At 46.7% G+C, this 23003-nt stretch overlaps 1 protein-coding gene across 2 annotated transcripts in view; it reads right to left on the reverse strand.

The window, feature by feature from the left end:
- DEPDC1B (DEP domain containing 1B) overlaps positions 1–23003 on the reverse strand; it is a 330019-nt gene that overhangs the window by 293501 nt on the left and 13515 nt on the right. The window contains exon 2 of one of the 2 annotated variants that reach the window (XM_078675129.1): positions 6145–6210. The exons of the other annotated variant lie outside the window; for it this stretch is intronic. The gene's annotated coding sequence lies outside the window, so the exon portion shown is untranslated. The remainder of the gene's footprint in view (positions 1–6144; positions 6211–23003) is intronic. 2 annotated transcript variants of the gene reach the window in all.

Genomic DNA, 23003 nt, shown 5'->3' on the forward strand with positions numbered 1-23003 from the left:
ACATGCCCTAATGTAGGTCTGTCACATGGCACAGGTGTAAATGCACAGATTTGCATTTACAGGAGGTATTCGTTATTTACCACCAACTAATAGTTGGTGGCAAATAACGAATCCTTAAAGCACAGAAGCACTCTTCAAAGTGCTTCCTACATGTCATTTACCGATTCGGTAAATACCGATTCGTTATTTACCGAATCCTCCCCTACATCCCAAATGCCCAATACCGGTCGGTAACGGCCGAAATTCGGTAATTTCGGCCGTTACCGACCGGTATTGGGCCACCTACATCTGGCCCTATAATACTTATTCTTCACAACAAGATCCATTTACAAAATAAAAAATACATTGGTTCAACATTTTTATTTACTTCCAGAAACCACACCAGAACTCATCTTACAGAAACATGACTCAGCCAAGCCATTGCACCTACATGCCACAAAGCCATCCCACCAGAATTTCACATCATGAACAAAAATCGTATTGGAAACATTAGAGGAGGCCTAGTCATCATCCGTAATACATTTAAAATAAAAAATATATATATAGAAGGCCACAACATTGACAATTGTGAATCCTTGATAAGATGTCACCCCACTCCAACTATCACTTACTCCATTCTCTTGATATACACACTGTAAAGATGCTTCCAACGCAGAAAATAAGTTGGTAATCTTTATTGTAGCATGAAAATAACAAGACCTCCAGCTGCTTCACCAACTCTAGTTTCTTCTCTGCTCCACTTCAAAGATCAACATTCCACATCACCTAGCAACACTCAACATTCCATCATGAGTGAATCCCCAGATATATCCCCCCTTACAAAGAACAATAATAGAAATGTAACACAAAACACTTTACAAAGCTAAATGCAAGAAACATATTAATACATTAATAATTTAAGGAGCATGACACTTGGACACATTTCCACAACTCCAAGCAGATCCATCAGCGAGGATAAGAACAGTTTTCTTTACAGTTTTAACTTGTACAGGCTTAGACAATGTACTGTCCCCCTTGGTAACAATTTCACCTCTCCTCACTACAACCCAACCACCTGCTTTAATATCTGAATCCTTAACACATTTCCTTAAATTATAGTGACTCATGGTCACTTTTTGTTGTCTTTTAACATCATCCTCCACCGCAGCACAATCCACCCAGACACACTCTCTGTTTTTTAAGCAACCTGGAACCTCTTTCATACCTGGTTCACGTCCTTTAAGAGAAACGAATGGAGAAACTCCAGTCATTGAATGTGGTGTAACTCTATAAGACCACACCAATTTCTTAAGTTCCTCTGACCACACCAATCCATTTGCTAATGAAAGTTGAATGTTGTCCATCATTAAACGGTTGATCCTCTCAACCAAACCATTTGCCTGAGGTCTGAACAAAGCAACCTTCTCATGGGCAATTCCCATTATGCATAAAAATTCTTTCATTCTTCTGGAAACCAACTGAACTCCATTAGCTGACACTAGTGTCTTTGGAATCCTTTCATTCAATAACACCCTCTCCATAAAACCAATCACTTTTTCTGTCTCAATACAATCAGTAGACTCTACAACAAACCACTTTGAGTGATAATCTACAAGGACCATCAAAAACGTACTCCGAGATCCCAATCTAGTTATGGGACCTAGAAAGTCAATAGCTAACCTCTCCCAAGGTCGTTTGGGAAATTCTGAACAGGCAAGGAGATGTTGTCTCACAACTTTCGTCTTATCACTCATAGCACATGCATAACATTCCCTGACAAGTTCTTCAATATCATTGTCCATCCCTGGCCACCAAAATGACAGCCGAACACGCCTCTTGGTCATATTCCTCCCAAGATGCCCTTCATGTGCTATGTTCATAATTTTACACCTCAATTTACTCGGTGGTACCAGCTTGCTCCTTCTCCATAATTTTCCCTCATTTATACTTAATTCATCCTCAACGTGATAAAAACACCTAAAACGAACATCAGAAATTTCTTTTGTCCATCCTTTCAATACACAATCCATCATCTTTAGCAACAAAGCATCCTCTGACATGCCATTGCCCCATTCTTCTTTATCAAACGCTTGTTCCTCATTACATTTGATCACATCTACCACTTCTTCCAAATCTTCCTTAGTGGCATCCACTGGCATGCTAGATAAACAATCTGCTACTACATTTTTTAAACCCTTCATGTACTCCATTTGAAAATTGTACTGACATATAATATCCACCTAAAAATCCTGGGAGTAACATTGCCTTCCAATCCTCTTCCTCCTTTAAATAAGTGTATTAAAGGCTTATGATCAGTGCGTACCTTGAAAGGTAAACCCCAAACAAAATATCGAAAATGTTTAATGCCCCAACAACACGCCAGAGCCTCTCTTTCAATCGTAGAATAGGAGACTTCAGTTCCCTGAAGCCTCCTGGAACCAAAACCAAAAATCCTTTCCACCCCATCGTGAACTTGAGATAGGACAGCTCCAATCCCCACCGCACTTGCATCAGTGGTGATATAGGTTTTCCCCTTGACATCAAAATGTCCAAGAGTAGGTGCGTGTAAGATTTCCTTTTATATGGATATGAATGCATTCTCACCGATTTCATTCCATTTAAAAGTAACTCCATTTTTCATTAACAATCTCAAAAGGTTGTACTATTTCTGAAAACCCTTTTATGAATTTAGAACAGTTTTCAGCTAATCCTAGAAAAGATTTAAATTGCTCTTTGTTAAGCGGACTAGGCGCATCGTTAAGGGCCGTGATGATACTCTTCTTTGGCTTTATCCCTGACCCTGAAATCTCATGCCCTGAATAGGTCACACAACCTTTTTTCAATTGGCATTTCTGTTTCTTTATAGTTAATCCATTCTTCTCCATTCGCCTAAAAACTTCAATCAAAACTACGTCATGATGATCACGGTTCTTTCCAACAATTAACACATCATCTTGAAAACACAAGACGTTATTCATATCACCAAAAATCCGTTGCATAACTCTTTGGAACACCGCTTAGGCAGACGCCAAACCAAACAGCATTCTTAGAGAAATGTCGGTGCTACAAAGGCCTCCCTGACCCAGTTCACTGTTCCTGAGAGGGCAGACTTGCTAAAAATCATCAATGGCATTCAGTCCGGCTCCCCCCTCGACGTGATCGCCCCCAATCGCTGTAAGGCAGTCATTGACTGTATGATTGAGCAATTGGAGCGCTTGATTACTCTTTCCTTTCAGGAATGCTATGTGCCTGATACCTGGAAAATGGCACAAGTAATACCTCTGAAAAAAAAGGCAAATATACACATTTCCCAGCTACAAAATCTTCGTCCTATCTCTCTCCTCCCCTTCTGTGGGAAAGTTGTGGAGAAGATAGTAAACAGCCAACTTATGAAGTTTGTCGAAGAGAACTCGCTTCTCCACTCCACGCAATCAGGGTTCAGAGCAGGCCACTCTACTGAGTCGGCGGCTCTATTCTCCACAGAATGTTTAAGACAACTTGCAGATGAGGGGCAGACAGCAGCACTGGTACTATTAGACCTGAGTGCAGCTTTTGACACCGTGCTGCACTCAACACTGCTGTCTCGCCTCTCAGATCTGGGAGTAGACGGGCCAGCTCTGAAATGGATGGTATCCTTTCTGGAAGACCGTAGTTTCTAAGTATACTGCCCTCCATATAAATCAGCTATCCACAAATTAAAACATGGGGTACCTCAGGGCTCAAGCCTGAGCCCCACGCTTTTTAATCTTTATATGGAGCCGTTAGCCCACATAGTGGAAACTTTTGGTGTGGATATCGTCACATACGCTGACGATACCCAACTGATAATCAAACTCACCCACAATCAACCTGAGGATGCCACCAATTTTTCCAACTGCATGCGTGCTCTGGCAGGGTGGATGCATAACAACTGCCTACGCCTTAATGGCGATAAAACAGAAGTGTTGATAGTGGGCAAATCCCCTTCTGCCTGGTCGCAGGCTTGGTGGCCATCAGAACTGGGCGCACTTCCCCACCCCGCTAACCTGGTGAAAAACTTAGGTATATGGCTAGATGCGGAACTTTCCTTCAAGCAACAAATTAGTAATGTTGCGGGTAAATGTTTCGGTATTTTAAAAACTCTTCGGAAAGTCCTAGATCTCCTCCCCATCAGCGCCAGGAAGACACTCATTCATGCCCTGGTTACTCCACACCTGGACTACGGGAATGCCCTTTTTTTAGGACTAAGCCGTAAATGTCTACATCAATTACAGTGTGTCGAAAATGCCGCGGCCCGCATGGTATTGAATCTCCCCCGCAGAGCCTCCGGTAAAACAGCACTGCGAAAACTTCACTGGCTCCCTGTTGAGGAACGTGTGAAGTTTAAAGCTCTATGCTTTGCCCATCGAATTGCCCAGGGAAAAGGGCCCAGTTACCTACGCAACATGCTGACTATCCACCGCCCTATCAGAAACCTTAGATCTGCGGGAGCGATGCTCTTTCAACTCCCTCGCGTACGTAAGACCAGGATGGGAGGTAGCTCCTTTCGCTTTCTTGCAAGTAAGCACTGGAACAATCTCCCGCTAGATCTGCGCATGGAGCCCTCTGAAACAAGATTCAGGCTCAAACTCAAAACATACCTTTTCCCTAAATAATATTGGTTCTGTACCCCTGCACCCGCGTGGGCTCCATACCTTGACCTCGTGATATACTGCAGCATTTCTCAGCGCGGGGACACACTGTCATAAGTGTAACCAGGCGCTTTATAAGTGTTTTTATTATTATTATTATTATTAGATAGCGGAATGCTCCCAGAAGTGTTACAAAGGAAGTAAGATGCCTTGATTCCTTGTCCAGATCAATTTGGTGATATGCTGAAGACATATCTATTTACACTGAAGATTGCTCCCCCACCCATACCTGTTAACATTTCAGAAATATTCCGTAGTGGTTGTCTGTCAACCCAAATATTTCTGTTAAGGTCGAGGAGGTCAACACAAACGAATCTGGTTTCCACCATCCTTGGGCGCGACCACAATGGGTACGAGCCATTCAGAGGCCTCAATAGGTTAGATAATGTTTAATTTCAACAGTTTGTTTAGTTCTTCTTGGAGGGGACCTCTCATTAGATAATGTACATTCCTTACTTTGTGAACTACTGGTACTACATTTTTCTTTAGAATGATTTTATGAGTGAAATTCACCAACTTGTCAGAGAAAAAATTTGGAAATGTCCCCATAATATCGGCTTCTTAGTTATCTATATTAGGCACAGGTACGGATGTTACAGGTTCAAGTGCATTAGGATTAAGCATAATCCCTAGATCTTTCTGATGTCGCCAACCTATAAATTAGAACCTTGTTTCGTCAAATATACTCTCCCATATTACCTTCCTACATGAAAGAATTCTAATCATCCATTTAAGGCCCAGAATGTCAATGGTTTTACCACCGTAACCAACAGCTCTAATGTCAGGTACATCCCAAGAATCAACATTACTTTCACTTCCCCATACTTGAAGATACATGTCTTTTGATAATAAGTAAGTATACTAATTAGTAACCAGTTACCAAAAGGGCGCTCAGCAAAATATTAGGGAAAATCGAAATCTCAAGTTATTCACGGTGCTACCAAGGAGGAAAGGTTTGGTTACCATACAAACCTACCTCAATCCACAAAAGTAGATCTTACTAAAACAAATAAAGTTCTACCTGAGCACTCAACATAATACATTAATATTATCCTTAAATCAATAAGAACATCATTCTAGTTGGCACAGCCCAGGTAGTCCATTCATAACCCAGTTCTTGCATTGATCCAATATGCAAGATCCTTGTATTCCAAATTTGTCTTTATTGTTCCAAGTTCACTTCAAAAAACCGCAGCCAACACGTGTTTCGTCGTGCTGAGTAAAGCACAATGACTTCGTCAGGGCTGCAACCCAAATAAACAATAAATAAATTCTATGTTAATGCACGGAACTAAATCTCTCATCAAGACACAAATTATCTACAAAGGTGTAGATAATAAAAGAATCCCGTGTTAAGAAAATAATAGACCCACTACCCAAGTCCAGATATCACCAAATTGTGTAATAAACAAAAAGGAAAGAGCCACCCCCACTCTTATCTTATCCAAGTACAATTACTAGAAAGTAGAATAAGAACACATAGTAGAGTATTCACCTGTACTATAAATTCTCAACACAAAAATCCTCTGCTCCTCTGTTGGATATCTCCAAAGCCAATCACCTACAATGATAATTGACTAATGTTGTAAAACTGCTCAAAAGTGTCGCCCCAATACAACTACCGTATTTTCCAGCGTATAAGACGACTTTTTAACCCCTTAAAATGTTCTGGAAAGTCGGGGGTCGTCTTATACGCCGGGTATGTTTTCATGCGTTTTTTACATAGCGCGGACCACACCCGAAGGTGTCAGACTGCTTCTGCATTATAAAACACTGCGCGAGCACGCAATCAGAGCTCGTGTTTTTTTGGCAGAAATACAGAAATCCTCCTGTAACATAAATTGCTCAAGCAGTGAAAATACTACCGGTAAGGCGTATTGGCCGCACTGGCTGGCGAGGGGCTGATTTTGTGTTCGTCTTGTGTTTGAGTTCCCTAAGCTGCACCATTTCCCGCCCACGCTTCGGACCCAGCCAGGGGCTCTAATCCGCCGTCCGTGCCCAGTGCCGGAGCTCCCTCTCCCCTCGCACCGCAAGGGCTGTGGGGGATATTGGTACGTCACTAGCGCAGGTGTCAATCATGCACTAAAAGCTTTATGCGATTGTATATAGCGCGGACTTCACCCGAAGGTGTCAGAGCGCTTTACAGTAGGAACGGTATTGATACAAGAGGAACAATTACAAATGAACAAATTACAAAAGCAAACGTTAAGTTACATGAATCAAAAGGGACAATAGTGAGCAACCAAAATACACGAGGTAGCAATCGGTACATTCCTGGAGAAAAAAGTGATAAGTGTGCAGGTTACAAAAGCGTGCAAAGTACGAGCCAAAATAAAATAAAATAAATTCTCAAAATGGCTATGCAGGACTGAGTTGGACGGCGCTGGAAGTGGGGGTAGTCTTATACGGCGAGTATAGCACGAAACCTACATTTTATCAAGCAAAGTAGGGGGTCGTCTTATACGGCGGGTCGTCTTATACGCCGGAAAATACGGTACCAATATGGTCTGTCTTACTCCCCATATTAATCATCATGATCCAAAAGGGTTAAATACATCTATTTCAACACCATATTCTCATATACCGTTATGCATATCAAGTAACTCAGTAAAATAAAAAATGTTAAAACAAATAAAAGTACCGTATAATTGGGGTCCAACGCAGTGTATTCATATTATTTAGTCCGTAATTCAATTTAAATCCTATGAGCGCAATAAGAACCGGACACTATTTACATAAATATCAATTATTAAGGCTATACACATTCTCTAGACATCCTGCATCAACAAGTCACCTCTCTACTCAACCCATGTCTTCAAGTGTACAGTGAACATATCCTTCTTCTCCATCAATCCAAATCAACGGTCATAAATCTCACCGAGTGCAGGTTCTAAAAAATAATGCAACACCTGGTTTCATTACGTCTGTTCGCTATCTTCCATATTATAGAAACAGAATTGCAATCCTCCCACGCATCAATTCCTACGGGCCTACAACTCACCCTATATCCATGTGTTCGCACATAACCACATCTTCTCCCATCCACGGTAGCCGGCGTTCTACACCAGCGTCATATTGGTATTCCACTTAAGTAGTTCCGATATGTGGGCGCCATCTTGTACTCTACGTACGATGTCAAAAGTACGATAGTCCAAAAACTCTCCGTATACTTATTACTCACATTGTAACTACTCAAATCTTGTCTATCGTCTCATCAATCTTGAAGACTGACTATACCACTGGTCAAGTCACTATTATGTATAATAGTTAATCACAACAGGGAGACTATCCATAAGATATCCTCTTGTAATCTGGGCGCCATCTTGTAGAGTACGTACGATGTCAGTAGTACGATAACTCTCCGTTCACATATTATTTACATTTTAACATCACAAATCTCGATCCTATCGTCTCCTTGCTCCTAAAGACCGACCATACCACTAATTAAGTCACTATTATACATATATACACATCTCACTGTTCACAACAGGGAGAATAAATCAATCCCTCTCTATCCATAAGGTGTCCTCTTGTAAAGTGGTCTTCATTTCATAATTCATGTTACTCAAATATCGTTATGTATTATCTTCTATATCCCATATAAAATACACATTGTACCTTGTCCTTCTTTCATTATCATAATCCGTATTCCCGTAAACAGTATACTAGCGCTCATAGAATAATAAATCCTAACTGATAAATGCCTCTCACATTCATTTTGAGTATAATGCTATGTGAATCACAATGTTTAGGCTAACAAATATTTCTCAATGTCCTCAAGTACTACCCGGATATCAAATACAGAATCAAAAACATTATACTCATTTCTACAATCTTACAGTGAGAATATATATATTTTCTCATCTTTTCAATTATTCAAAGGAGTTAGCCGTCAATAATTCGTCTCTATTTCAATATCATGTATACCAATTCTTTTCTTATGTCTTGTAGAAAAATAGATATAGTTTCAGTACATATGCCACAAGGCATGATACTTTGTTTTAAAACAAGCCACATGTATTAGTACCCCAGATTTTGCTGAAAAGGGCATATCAAAATAGTTCTAGTCAGATAAGTTATTCATTGATATAATAGAATATTACATTCAATGAGACATGCGATAAATTCCTTTGTCCATTCTTGTCCCAGAAAATACTGGAATTCATGATCAATATTCATACCGCATTCCACCGCTCTCAATTTCATAAGCCATAGGACATCTCTTCGCCTTAATTTCAATTGTCTATTACCCCCTCTAGGGTCCTAGCTAACATGGTCAATTCTATGAAAACAAAATACAGGTTGTCATGGTTCTGGAAGGCATGTGCTGCAATAGGATATCTAGTGTCTCCATTCTTCCATGCCCTAAAATGCTCCATCATTCTGTCTCGCAGTCTTCTGATTGTACTGCCCACATATATTTTGCCTCATGAGCATGCTATCACATATACCACGCAAGTGGTATCACAATTAATAAAAACATCAATCTCATATGTTCCGGTTTCATAGTAACTGAAAGTCCTCACTCTTTTCTTAGCCCACCTACAGGAGCTGCAACGTCCACATTTGTAAAAACCTTTCAAGTTGCTACTTAACCATGTGTTAACCCCCCTGCTCGGGTAACTGGTACTTACGGTGTTTGCCAGTGTCTTGCCTTTTCTAAATGTCAAACTTGGTCTTTCGCCAATAAATCCTTATCAGCTTTCAGAAAATGCCAATGCATATTCAAAATAGAATACAGTCTATGACTCTCTATACTGTAGTGTGTAATTAAACGTATCTTATTCCCGCCTTTATTCTTAATGCGTGTCTCCTTGGGTGTCAATGTTTGTGCTCGCTTCAGACCTCATGCTCTCCTCGCTTTGTCAATCACTGTCCGGTCATAACCCCTTGCCTCAAATCTCCGCGAGATATCCTCCAAATTCCATACAAAATCATTTTCATTCGAACAATTTCTTCTGGCTCTCACCATTTCACCAAAAGGTATCGTATTAATCTGACTTTTCAGGTGACAACTCTTGGCGTGTAATAGTGCATTGCAACTAGTTTCTTTCCTATACATTTTACTACACAATTTGTTTTCACAGACAAACAGTTCAATATCCAAAAATGCTATCCGTTCTAGGTCATAGTGGGTAGTAAAACAAATTCACATCATTTTCATTCAAATAAATCAAAAAACTCTCTCAGTTTCTCCAGTGAACCGGTCCATATCATCAAACAGTTGTCAATAAATCGACCCCAGTAGTGGATATATTCTACCCATCTATGCCCACGACGGCCCTAGATCCACTCCGCCTCAAACCACCCCATGAAGAGGTTTGCAAAAGACGGAGCGAATCTGGAACCCATTGCTGTGCCAAGGCACTGCTTATACCACTTGTTGTTAAATAGCGTAATCGTTAAATAAATGGCATTGTCATTTACATTGCCATAGCGTAATCGTTAAATAAATGGCATTGTCATTTACAATGCCAATAGCTTAATCGCTCGCAAATGCATGACCTATTGCATTTACACCCACACAGAGCCACCCATACAGAGCTGCACTCTGCACTCTGCACTCTGCACTCTGCATCTTTTCAGTAATAGGCTGTATTGTTGCAGGGTATTAAATTCGATAATGTGGTAGAATACCCTTTTTAGGTCTCGCCTGTCGATGCGCATGCGCATCGAGCTTGCGAGCCTATTGCGGCTTAAACAACTTTTAACTAAGAGGCAAGGAATCGTGGCGATTCCTTGCAGTGCCCGTGACTTTTAAGCTCAATGCGCATGTGCATTGAGCTTAAAAGCGCGTGCACAGCCGCAATCGCCATCTGTTCCTCTCTCCCGCATTCCTCCGACACCTTTTGAAGTAAAGCTTAGCTTCACTTCAAAGGCCCGGCTTCTTAACACCCACATGCCGCTCTCCCCGCTCCGCCCCCTCCCCTGCCCGCCGTGTGCATTTCTCCTCCACCCCCTCCCCACAGCAATACCCTCCGTCTTGTTGTGTTTAAAGGCCTATATGATTAAGGCACACTGGCTTGTTTTTTTATCCCATTTTCATGTTCTAAAACGTTGCTTGTTTTACAAAGGGGGCTCACACCTTGCACAAAGAGCACATCCAGCACTTTTAATAAAGGACTCAGTCGGCACTTTTGTGCAAATTGTAGCATGCAAAGTCCGTGCGAGGGCTCACCTCTACACAACGTGTCCACCCAGCACCCTGCACAAAGCTCGCACCCATGGCGGTGCACGAAGGCCACAGCCACACTTTACGAGTGAAGCATGCTTGTAGTTTGCTGAAGGAGGCCTCCTGCACACTTTGTAGTGCGGAGTCTGGCACTTTCACCACACCCGCTGCATCCCACTTGTGCCAGCTCCCCTGCCCTACCCCCTTGAAGGCTACCCCCCTCGCCAACAACCCCAAGGCCTCCCCGCCTTTCTTACCACAATTACCACCTCCTCAGACTACCACCCCCCCCCGCCCAATGCGTCCGTAGCCCCCGTAGTAATCGCGGCTCCCACGTCTTCCGTGCCCGACCCCCTGCCCCCAGGACAGCTTCCCTCACTGCGGCTTCAACGTCACTCACAACAACCCTGCCTAAAATGCAAACTATTACACAATAACTATCCGAGACCTCAGCAGCTATGTCCATATCTAAAACTGTATTCCACCCGTGTTTTACATATGTTTGGAAGCTTCAGTACTCAGATTATTGTAGGCTGCTAATGAAAGCACACGCTCTCCCCCCATAGACCCGGTCACCCCTGTCCGCCTCTCGAGCCCGGCATGCCACCTATCGCAACTCTTCTTTCACCCCTGTACCAAACCCAGAATCAACACCTCAGGAGCATCATATTTGCCCCCGCGTCCTGGGCAGGTGACGTCACTCTGAGCCCTCCCCCACCTTCCATCGCCCACTGTACCCGGACCACCTACCAAGGACTCCAGCAGTTCCCAGAGTCCTGTATGAGGATCGGATCCGACTCCCCCCATATTCCGGACCCCAGTTTACAACTCCTCCTTATGGACGCCACACCCACCAGTGCCAGGCACCGCAACCCAAAGCCTCCCCTTAAAAACTGTAAATCGACTCAGGCCTGTTGCCGAAATGCGCCCCTTGAGCCCCACAGCACCCCCCCCCCTTATCTGCAGCCCCCTACGTGCTAGAAAATAGGAAAAACAACAGACCGATCACAGCACACTTCATATATCTGTTATATTCTATTTAGCACTGCTGTGTCATTGACTAGTTCCTCTTGCCTCTGTTCGAGTTTGCTTTGGCTTGTACGGAGTGTCATGCGGCTTCCCCCGTCCGCCGCCCCCGAGCCTTCACTCCACGGCCCCTCATTGGCAGACGAATCTGTTGTCTCCTGTCTCTACATTAGAGCATTACTGTGTGTACTCAGACAGGGTTAAAGCTACTGGTGTAAAACTGGCTTTCACAGCGAGCTACCAGTTTGTATGTGATACAGTATCGCTTTGTGTACCACGTGTGCCTTTTCCCCATAATGCCTATCTGATTTGTTATGATATACTTTTTGTTGCATTTAACAAGGAGGGGTAGAATCATGGTTGCGCGCTAGCTCCGCCCTGACCTAACACTAACTAGGTATGTGAGCTCCTCATCGACTGAAAGCACTCCCTCCCGCCACCTAATGCTTTCACTTGCCAAGGGGAGTGTGTCCGTCAGCTGGGTCAGACACAACATTCTGAAGTTTTATCAAAAGAAAAATGATTTGCAGTTCACGTCTGGAAACATCTTCCTGCTACCACCTGCTACCACCTTTTGAAGCGCCCATTGTGTCCCATAAGTGCTATAAAAGTACACACTAAATCCTGATTCACGTTACGGAACGCTGGTGTTAAATGCTTGTTTTAACAGCAGTCTGCGCCACTCCAAGGGCTCAGACATGCTGCAATGCTGAGCTCATTACATTCCCACCCCGTCCTTGCATAAATGTGGTAGCCGTCCGCTTCTGTTTGGTTCGGCATACCAGCGCGGCCCTTCCCCCAATGGCTTACCACATTCACCGCCTCCTCGCCCCCCTAATCACCTAACATAGACTCGGAGCGATCCCCCTCGTTGCATGAGAAATTGATTTAGATACGATGCTCACACCTTCCTTGGCCTCTCTACTGAGACTCCGTATAAGGTTGACAATTCCCTGCAAGTGTGGGCATGGTTTCATAGAAGGAGCAGCTCTTTACGGAAGAGGTCCAGCACCTTTGGAAGCGTCACTTTCGCGGCGCCCCTTTGATGTTCTCGTTCAAAGGTTCCCTGCGTGTTCATGACCCAGGCAAGCACTTTAAGGGCTATTAGGAGGCCAAATTAAAGAGAAAAACTTCCAGCGGCCTGCCTTGCACGTATTTTCCCTCAGGCGCACTCCTCCCACACCCCCGCTCCGCCCCCTCCCCTGCCTGCCGTGTCGCATTTCTTCAGTTCCCTCAGCCGCACTCCAGGCCCCTGCTGCTTTCACACCCTCTCCCCGCTCCGCCCCCTCCCCTGCCCGCCGTGTCGCATTTCTCCTCCCCCCTCCCCTGCCTTCCTCCCTCTGTCCTGCGATTTCTTTCACTCTTTGTTCTCATTCATTCTTTATAGTTTCTTTCATTCTAAATTACTCTCTTGCTCCAGTTCTCTTTTCTTTCATTGCCATATCGTGTTCCCTCTCTCATTCTCATTTCTTTTGCTCTCTCATATTCTGTATATTTTTCTTCCTCACATTATCCGCTCTCTCGCTGGTCCCTCTCATTCTCACTCTGTGCTTTAATTCAGAAATGCTTTACTTAAATAACAAGTACTGCCAAATGCATTGCAGCATACTTTACTCGACTCGCTGTCTCGCCAATGGTGTCACGTGTTCACTACTGTCTTTTCAGCAGAAATGGTCCTCCTCCAAGAAAGATGCAGCTCTTCTGTTCTCATTGAGCTTAGTGAAGTCATTTATCTTGTTGGAGATTTGCCCGAAGTAGCAGTTAATTGTTTCCTTGTATCTGGTGAAGTACATTAGGTAGTTCTGTATGAATCTCGAGATGCATTGTTGACATATTCAGTCTTTTTTAGGTCTTGCCTGGCATCGAGCATGCGCTGTTGCTTGTGTTACATTTTGTTTTGCATCCACCACCACCGCATCCACCACCGCATCACCGCCACATCCACCGCCACATCCACCACCACCACCACCACATCCACATCCACCACCACATCCACCACCACATCCACATCCACCACCACATCCACATCCACCACATCCACCACCACATCCACCATCACCACCACATCCACCACCACCGCATCCACCACATCCACCACCACGACGACATCCACATCCACCGCCACATCCACTACCACCACATTTACCGCCACATCCACCACATCCACCGCATCCACCACCACATCCACCAACACATCCACCAACACATCCACCACCACCACATCCACCACCACCGCATCCACCACCACATCCACCACCACACCCACCACCACACCCACCACCACACCCACCACCACACCCACCACCACACCCACCACACCCACCACCACCACATCCACCACCACCACATCCACCACCACCACATCCACCACATCCACATCCACCACATCCACCACATCCACATCCACCACATCCACTGCCACATCCACCACATCCACTGCCACATCCACCACATCCACAGCCACATCCACCACATCCACAGCCACATCCACCACATCCACAGCCACATCCACCACATCCACTGCCACATCCACCACATCCACGCAACGCCACTCATCCACGCAACGCCACTCATCCACGCAACGCCACTCATCCACGCAACGCCACTCATCCACGCAACGCCACTCATCCACGCAACGCCACTCATCCACGCAACGCCACTCATCCACGCAACGCCACTCATCCACGCAACGCCACTCATCCATTTGCAAAACGAAAAAGGTTAAACTCTTCTATTGCGAGACCTATTGCATTTTCAATGCTTGTTCGGTTTGGCAGTCTGTACCCCCTTCTTCAGGTCCATCACTGTGTTGCAGGAAACCAGCCTTATGCTCCCTTCATTCTTATATTTTTGCCAGCTGTCTACTGCAGTCTTGTTGCCTTATTTCTTTCAGTGTTGCCTGATGACCTGGTTCTGGTTCCGACACTTTTCTTCCACCTTGAGGAAGGGTTTTGGAGTGGCAGTCTTAACCCATTTATAGCCGAGATGCCCACCTTTAAGAGTTAACTGTTACCTGCGGGCCTTTCCCTTTTTCAGTACTTGCAGTGCTAACAGGACCACCACCCAGGCATCCACAGACCAGGTGTTCCCTTTCTGCCAACTTAGTTTCTGCCCAGTGCTAGCCCAGCTGACACCATCTTGAGCGACCACACACTACAAAGGAGAGAACTTAATTTCTTCTAATTCTGAGTGCTTTCCATTCAGTTCTCCTCGCACAGAAGCACTCCAGAGAAGCACAATTTATTTTCTTCCCTATAGGAATCACATTACTTCAAACCTGCTACTCTCTTGTATTAGCCCTTGTTCAATGTTTTCCCCATGTCAAATGCAGAAGTCCTTCTGAGTTATTCAAGTGGTAGCGGTTTATTATGAAACCTAGGGCGGGTCTGCCATTTGAACAATGTACCTCCTATATGCAAATTTGATTATTAATTACTAATACTCCTGCAGATGGGTTAAAAAGGCTGGTCAGCTCTTTGCTTTAACCCAATCAAAATGTTTCAATGCCTGACCATGCAACCATACACAACCTTATGCATCTTAAGAATCCCCTGGCAAGAGCTCATGACCTTTCCGGATCAGGTGCATTGTTCCAAGTTTATTTTTAGAGGACATTCAACTTTCTTGTTTGGGAATACCTCTTTCATACCCTGCTGAAAAGGAACTGATTAACTTTGCCACTCCTCACTCCGGTACAGATTCTCTGGTGATGGTAATAGGAGAATAGCAATTCTGCGACAGCCTCTCACCCTAAATCTTTGACCAGCACATCCCATTGGATCCTTTATGCCAGCAGCACTATGGCAGGGGTGAACAAATAATGTGGGACGGAGCAGCTCTGTCGGGTCCTCCTCTAGTTGTGCAAAGGGAGGGTCAAGCTACATTCACTTAAAGCCTAGTTATTAGTAGCTTATATAAGATTCTGACATTTGAAGTGAGGAGTGGCAAAGTTAATCAGTTGTGGTCTTAATTTATTCGCTCCCGTAGTTTAAAGACGCTAAAATAAAATGTTCTTTATTTCTCTTTCCCAAAACCTTCTGGTTATGTTCCTTTTGTGAGTCAGGGTGTGTTTATTTGTATACAGGACATTATAGTTTATGTAGCACAAGCCTTTGGGTTTTCGTAGTCCATTACAGTACACATATGTACCCAGAAATCAATGGCACAGCGGTTTTGCTGGACGACTGCGCGGGTAGTTTTCGGAACCAATCTCTAGCTGGTAGGCGATTGAACAGGAAGTCAATTAAATACAGAACGGTTTATGTTTTCATGTGCCGCTGATAGACAATTGTGTCTTTTGAAGTAAGAAATGGTTGGCCAAATTATAATGAAATTGAACTCCCGATGATAGGTCTGTTGCACAAGGAGACCGAAGAGCCGCGACCGGGACCGGGTGACACTCTGGATCGGAGGACTGCAGCCCACTCAGCACACGTTCCCCCGCGATGTGGCTCTCCCTGCGCTGGAGTGGCTGCTTATCAGTGTCGCGTGCCTGGAGACTTCGAAGACCAGCCGACCATGGTGGGGCCCTGACTGAGCACCAGGGTGATCCTATGAGGGCTACATCGGCCGCCGGTAAGGAGAGATTGCAGCGGTGCTAGTGGCTTCTGACTCAGGTTCCCTGGGGCGCCGGCTCTGGTGTGCAGAGCCCTGCTGAAGACGTTTGCGGCTGCCCGGGGCTCGGCTAGGGGGAGCCAGACTCGGAGCCTGGAAGTTGCATGGAGGAGGCTCTCACTGGATTGACTTGAGAGCGCTCCACTCTACGAGGGATTGCAGCCCGGCCGCCCCTGTCCTCTCACCTTCCTGATCGTGGTGCCGGAGGGGGCAGAAGCTTCCAGGATTTTTCCCGCTGGGCATCTAATTTCCACATTCCACTTTATTATCGGCAACAAGCAGCTGCCTGCACATGCAGTGAGGCCGCACACGTCCACGTTTCTCCGAGGTGAGGCAGAAATGCCTCAGAGAAAGCGTAGTCTTTTTCAGATTCGGGGGCGTGGTTTACTTTCTCTCCTCTTCCCATTGGCTGGAAGGTAAAATTCCAGCCAATGGGAAGAGGAGAGAAAGTAAATAGAAAGAAGCTTAAAAAAACGCCCCCGAATCCGAAAAAGACGGGGCTTGAACCGAGTGACGCCCCTCTCCTCCAATGGCTGGCCTCCTTTTAGGAAGCCAGCCAATGGACAAGAGGGGCGGGTTCAAACCCCCTTACTAAAAAACATGAAATCTTCGGAGCTCCGCCCTCACTGCTTACAGCAGTGCAACGAGTCGTCGACCTAAAAATGGCCGCCTGACGCAGGTCACGTCTTTGACCTGACGTCTGTTGCGCACTTGTTTCTACTGGCAATAAGAGTAATGAATCCTCGCATTTCAGCTGTGCGTGTCGTATCCTAGCAGCGCCCGAAGCGCTTTAGAAAATGCATCCTCACGCGGACTTCTCCGTTATAGGCACTTCAGAAGACACATGTAACGGTAAATTGCAAACAATGTAAAACGCAGTTGCAGAAAGTAATTTAAGGAGACAGTTGATTAAGGCAAAGAAACTGGTTACAATTATTCTCTTCACAGCGCATAAAGTCTATGCAGATAGATCTCTCTGAATAGTTCGTTTCGGTGAATAAAGACGTTTTGTCACCACTCTCCTCACAGCGCACAGAGATTTCCTTTAAGATATCCAATTTTCGCAAGGCACAAAATAAACAAACCTTTACAGCTTACAAAACTCTTTCACTCTATGCACGTTGTGATAGTTAATGATCAACGTTGGAGTTAAATTCCTTTTCTTTCAATGGTGATGTTGGTAGAAAAGAACATTTAATAAATGTAAAATACATACCAACAGAAAGCCATCATGTAATATTGTTGGGTTCTTGAAATCTTGAATGTATACCAATTCTAGATATCATCCAGGGGTGGAGGTTCTAGATGTCTGTCCTCTGCAGAGATAGTCCTCGTCGCCAATGTAAAGATGCTTCCAACGCAGAAAATAGGTTGGTAATCTTTATTGTAGCATGATAATAAGACCTCCAGCTGCTTCACCAACTCCAGTTTCTTCTCTGCTCCACTTCAAAGATCAACATTCCATATCACCTAGCAACACTCAACAATCCATCATGAATAAATCCCCACACACACACAGTCATTCAATAATGCAAACTTTAGATTCTGTAACTAACATCCATCTAAGTACACAAACCTAATCAATTTAGGAGACCTTAACATATGGTTTTGACAAGAAGAATCTAACAGCTATAACAACCAACATTGAATCCCCTAAAAAAAAGTTGTTTTGAGCCAAAACTCACACTGCTAGACACCTTCTGGAAGTCATAATTGCCATCTTGAGGGCGTGGCCAACAACAAGGCCGAGTGAGACGTGAGCTTCGGCTGTTCCGTCGAGCCTGCTTGATCCGACGTGCTAATCAGTGGCCAGCGGTCCCGTTTTGGCCTACAACCTGCCTCTAAAGGTCCTCTGGTGCCCTGGACGTGCCCAGCGAGCCGGAGCGTGGATGTGCCAGTAAGCTGGAGATCCCCGGGGCCGCGTGAAGTCGAACCCCAAAATGGCAGCGCCCTAGCGCTGGAGGAGCCGCGGCCGTAAGTGAGAGTGCCGGCGGAGGGGAGCAGTGACCGGAGCGTCGTGAGGAGCCTCCAGCGGGGATACGGCACGGAGGAGCGCAGCACTGCCGCCTGTGAGGGACCTGGGCGCGGGTGAAGCTACCGCGGCAGCGGCCGGACCCCGTGGGGAACGACTAATGTGCGGCGACCGCCCTGTGTACTGGAGTGAGGTGGGAGGAGCTATTGGGGCCCGGGCCGCGGGACGCTGTAAGTACGGGGGCTGATGGAGGCAGCGAATGATCGGCGGGGCACATCTGAGCAAGGCTGGAACCTGGCGCCGAGGTGAGGGGGCACAGCCTGAGGGGAGAGGTGAGGCCTGACGAGCCTGCAGCTGTGTGTGGAGCAGACCCCGGTGGGTGCACCTGATCCCCCGAAGGGCACAGAATAATAAAGAAGGCCTACTCTGGGGGCTTGCAGAGGGGGTGAGCGCTGGTTGTCGGGAGGCCACTGAAATCCTGCCTGCAGATTGGGACTGGGGTGAGCAAAGATCTGGGACACGCTGAAAGGCCTAGGCCCTCTTCGCTGCCGCTACTGTGAAAGGGGCCCTGGGACACAATGCTTTGGGGAATGCTCCTGCCCTGGCGGCATCTGACACGCGACGGGGGTCGGTGTTCCGTCCAGACGCCCTGTCTGTCCGTGGACCCCCCCTCTGAGGAGGCGAGAGAAGGAGGAGATCGAGACCTGTGGATCGCGAGCCGCTCTTTGGACTGTGAACATTGCAGCATGGGCAAACGAGATAAAGACCCCAAACCCCCGCGGCAGGGGACGCTGGACCGGTATGCGACGGTCAACCCCCCCCCCCCCCAGAGACTGGCTCACCAGGAACACCCTCGGACACGGCCCTTCTGATGGGGGCCATACAAGCATCCCGAGAAGACATACAAGCGTTCTGTGCGGCCTTGGAGGTCAAGATCGGGGAGGTGTGCTCAGAAGATACGCTACTAAGACAGGACTTTCGAAATTTGACGGAGCGGGTGACGGAGGCGGAAACTAGACTAGGAGAGGCAGAGGACGCCATTCAAGCCTTGAAGAAAGATATGGCGGGGCTTCAGGCCTCGCATAAGCAGCTCCAGTGGAAAGTGGACGCCGCAGAAAACAGGGCCCGTCGCAACAACCTATGATTTGTGGGATTTAGGGAAGGAATTGAAGGGGCCACCTGGCTGCTGCGGACCTGTCCGAAGGAGAAGTTCTCCACCTGCTTTGTGATAGAGAGAGCCCATCGGGCGCTATTGGCGAAACCGCCAGTGGGGGCGAGACCACGGCCGGTCAGAGCCCGATTTCTGAACTTTGTGGACAGGGACATGATCCTAAGTGAAGCCAAGAAACTAGGAGATATCCGTCTGGAGAACACGTAGATCATGATCTTCCCGGATTCTAGCCAGGAGGTGCAGAAGCAGAGATGCTCCTTCGACACGGTAAAGGCTAAGTTGCGGGACCTGCATATTCAATACATGCTCCTCTTCCCGGCGAAGCTGAAAGTCATGTACCCTGAGACGACGTACTTTTTCCCACACCCGGAGGACGCATGGTAGTGGCTGGAGAAGCGCCCCTCCCGAAACAGAACGGCAAATGCGATCCAGAGGGCGGCGGAGAGCGAGGCCCATGCGGGAGACCGGAGGGCGTCGCCGAAGTCACAGAGAACACGCCGAACGCGTAGTAGCAGAAAAGGGACGACGACATCCTACCCCATGCAGGGATCGATGAGTCCACAACGGCGGAACACGACCTCCCCGGACCCTGGAGGGTTGGCAGGCTCCAGGTTTCGGCTCCAGGTTTCGCTGCCTCGCCGGAAATGCTAGATATGAGGGAGAAGAGACAGGTGGTAACTCATCAGGGAGTGAGGAAACCGAGGATCAGGCGTTGCATCCAATGGTGGTGGCAATTAATGACATAGAACAAGAACCGGCTAAGGAAGTGGGAGCCTCACAGGATGAAATTCCAGATTCCAATTCTTGAAGCTGGGACTTGCTGGCCACATCACACATAGGCTCAAAGCCGGAAAGCACGCAAGTTGTTCTACCCCCTATAGTATTGCTTTGTGCTTGATTGACTCATGTATCTTTTTGAATGTAATTCTTGAAAAGTTTATCTTCCTATGTTTTACAGTTAGAGGTTTTAGAGCGGGTTGCTAGGCGTATTCTTGGGAGGGCGACAGACCTTCTTCACCCGGAAGTCCTATACGCTGTCTTTTGCAAAGATGGGACTGGATGGGGGAGTGGGGTGGGAGGATGGGAGAGGGGGGAAGAAGTTCCTTGTTGGCAAATTCATGGGGGCGTGGGGGTGTGCGAGTCACTGTTTTGGTTGGGGTTGTATGGGAGGTGGAGTTTTACAGCATGTCAAGAGTGTCATACACACCTGGGAGCTGGACACCTTACTGCCACGACATTTGAATGACCCGCACTAGGATGTCGTGCATGATGCCAGATAAGCATAAGGAGCCAGCTCAGGTTCAAAAGGGGTCCAAGATATTAACGGCCTAGGCAGTAAGATTAAGTGACGGTTAGTTAACGCCTATATAAAGCGAGTGGGCCCCGATATAGTTCTAATGCAGGAAACACACCTACAGGGCACCAAATGCGGCTTTCTGGCCAGAGGGCAATATAAAGTACTCGCGCATGCGGGTTTCACCATGGGGTCTAGAGGAGTAGGCATACTGATTAAAAAGAACCTACCTTTTGCAACAGCACAGACTTGGATAGACCCCCTGGAGACTTATGTAGGGGTGCGGGGACGTTGGGGTAGGCAGGAGTACACAATCATTTCGGCTTATGCACCGCCAAAACTGCAGGCAGGAACGCTCAAGGGAATCACTGACATCCTACTGAACACGTCAGACACCCTACAGGAGCTAAGGGGCGACTTTAACGATGTGATGGCCCTGACACAAGATGGGACAGGTGATGGGACTAGAGACTTGGCCCCCACCCTACTGTCCAGGACGATCACTACTCTGGGATTGGTGGACGTATGGAGATGGCTCCATCCAGATGACAGTGCATACTCTTGCTTCTCCGGCGCACACAAGGTATATTCCAGGTTAGACTACATTTTCATGGCCAGGCACGCTCTAAGTGTAGAGGACACGGCAGTGTACCAGGCAGGAGGAATATCGGACCACTCGCCCCTATTAGCAATAGTGGGGGGGGGAGAAGGGAAGCGAGCCACGCGCAATGGAGACTGACGGCATGGGACCTCCAGAACATGGAAATATTAAAGGGCCTACGAGCAGATGTGAAAGTTTATATTGCGGAGAATGGAGGGCTCTGTCTCGTCGCGGGTGGTGTTCTGGGAAGCCCTTAAGGCAGTCCTGCGCGACAGGGCTCAGAACAGACTGGCATGGGAAAAGAGGAAAGTACGGGAAGAGGTTAGATCATTGGAAGCACAGATTTAAGGCCTCGGGGACCCTCAGACGTTTGTCAGATCTGCAGCGCCAATATAGGGAGCTGGTGACGGGAGAGGCTAGGTCGCAGGCGTTGGCAACACTGCATTGCTTGTACGACGTGGCGGATAAATCAGCGAGGCTTCTGGCATGGATTAGCAGGAAGGAGAGAGATGCAAGATGGGTGGAGAATGTCAGGGACAACAAGGGGAAACTGTGGAATACGGACAAACAGATAACCGGGACATTTGCCGAATATTATAGAGCATTTTATGAAGCCAGGGACTTGGAGTTGCAGGAGGACGCGCTGCAGTACATGGCTCACATTGAGCTCCCGGTGCTTGCAGAGGAGGACCAACGAGACTTAGAGGACAGCATTACATTAGATGAAATTAAGGGAGCCCTGACCAAACTTCGAGCGGGGAAGTCCCCAGGCCCCAATGGATTTCTGGCAGAATTCTTTAAAAAAACAGCGGACCAATTAGCGTACCATCTACTGGGGCTGTTCGAAGAGGCAGAGGGAGAGTTGCCGCCAGACCTCCGCTTGGCCACAATAATCCCGATATATAAAGAGGGTAAGCCAGTGGAGGACTGTGCGTCTTATCGCCCCATATCTCTTTTAAATGTAGAGGTAAAGCTCCTTGCAACGATACTAGCTCTCCTACTGAGACAGGTTATCCCGGGTCTGGTACACCTAGACCAAACAGGTTTTCTCCCCGATAGGGCCACCAGATTGAACCTCAGACGGACCCATAATTGGCTGATGGAGGTGAGCGCAAGCCAGGACCCTCACTTGTTTTTGTCCCTGGACGCAGAAAAGCGTTTGATGCTTTCCACTGGCCCTTTCTTGAGGGGGTGCTGGTACGGTTTGGCTTCGGACCTAAGTTTACGAAATGGGTACAGTTGCTGTATACAGGTCCAAGAGCTAGAGTTAAGGTCAATGGGGGTGATACGACAGGGGACCCGACAAGGGTGCCCCCTGTCTCCTCTGCTTTTCGCTCTTACCATTGAAGTGTTGGCATGTGCGGTCCGGCAGAATGAAGACATTAAGGGTTTTAAAATAGAACAATCAGATACCTCGGAGGAAAAAATATCATTGTACGCAGACGATGTCCTCCTGTATATTACACACCCTGCCACCACGATCACAGCACTGTTCTCGGAACTG

This window comes from Lissotriton helveticus, chromosome 2_1 (genome assembly GCF_964261635.1).
Source record: "Lissotriton helveticus chromosome 2_1, aLisHel1.1, whole genome shotgun sequence".
In the NCBI taxonomy this organism is placed as follows: Eukaryota; Metazoa; Chordata; class Amphibia; order Caudata; family Salamandridae; genus Lissotriton; species Lissotriton helveticus.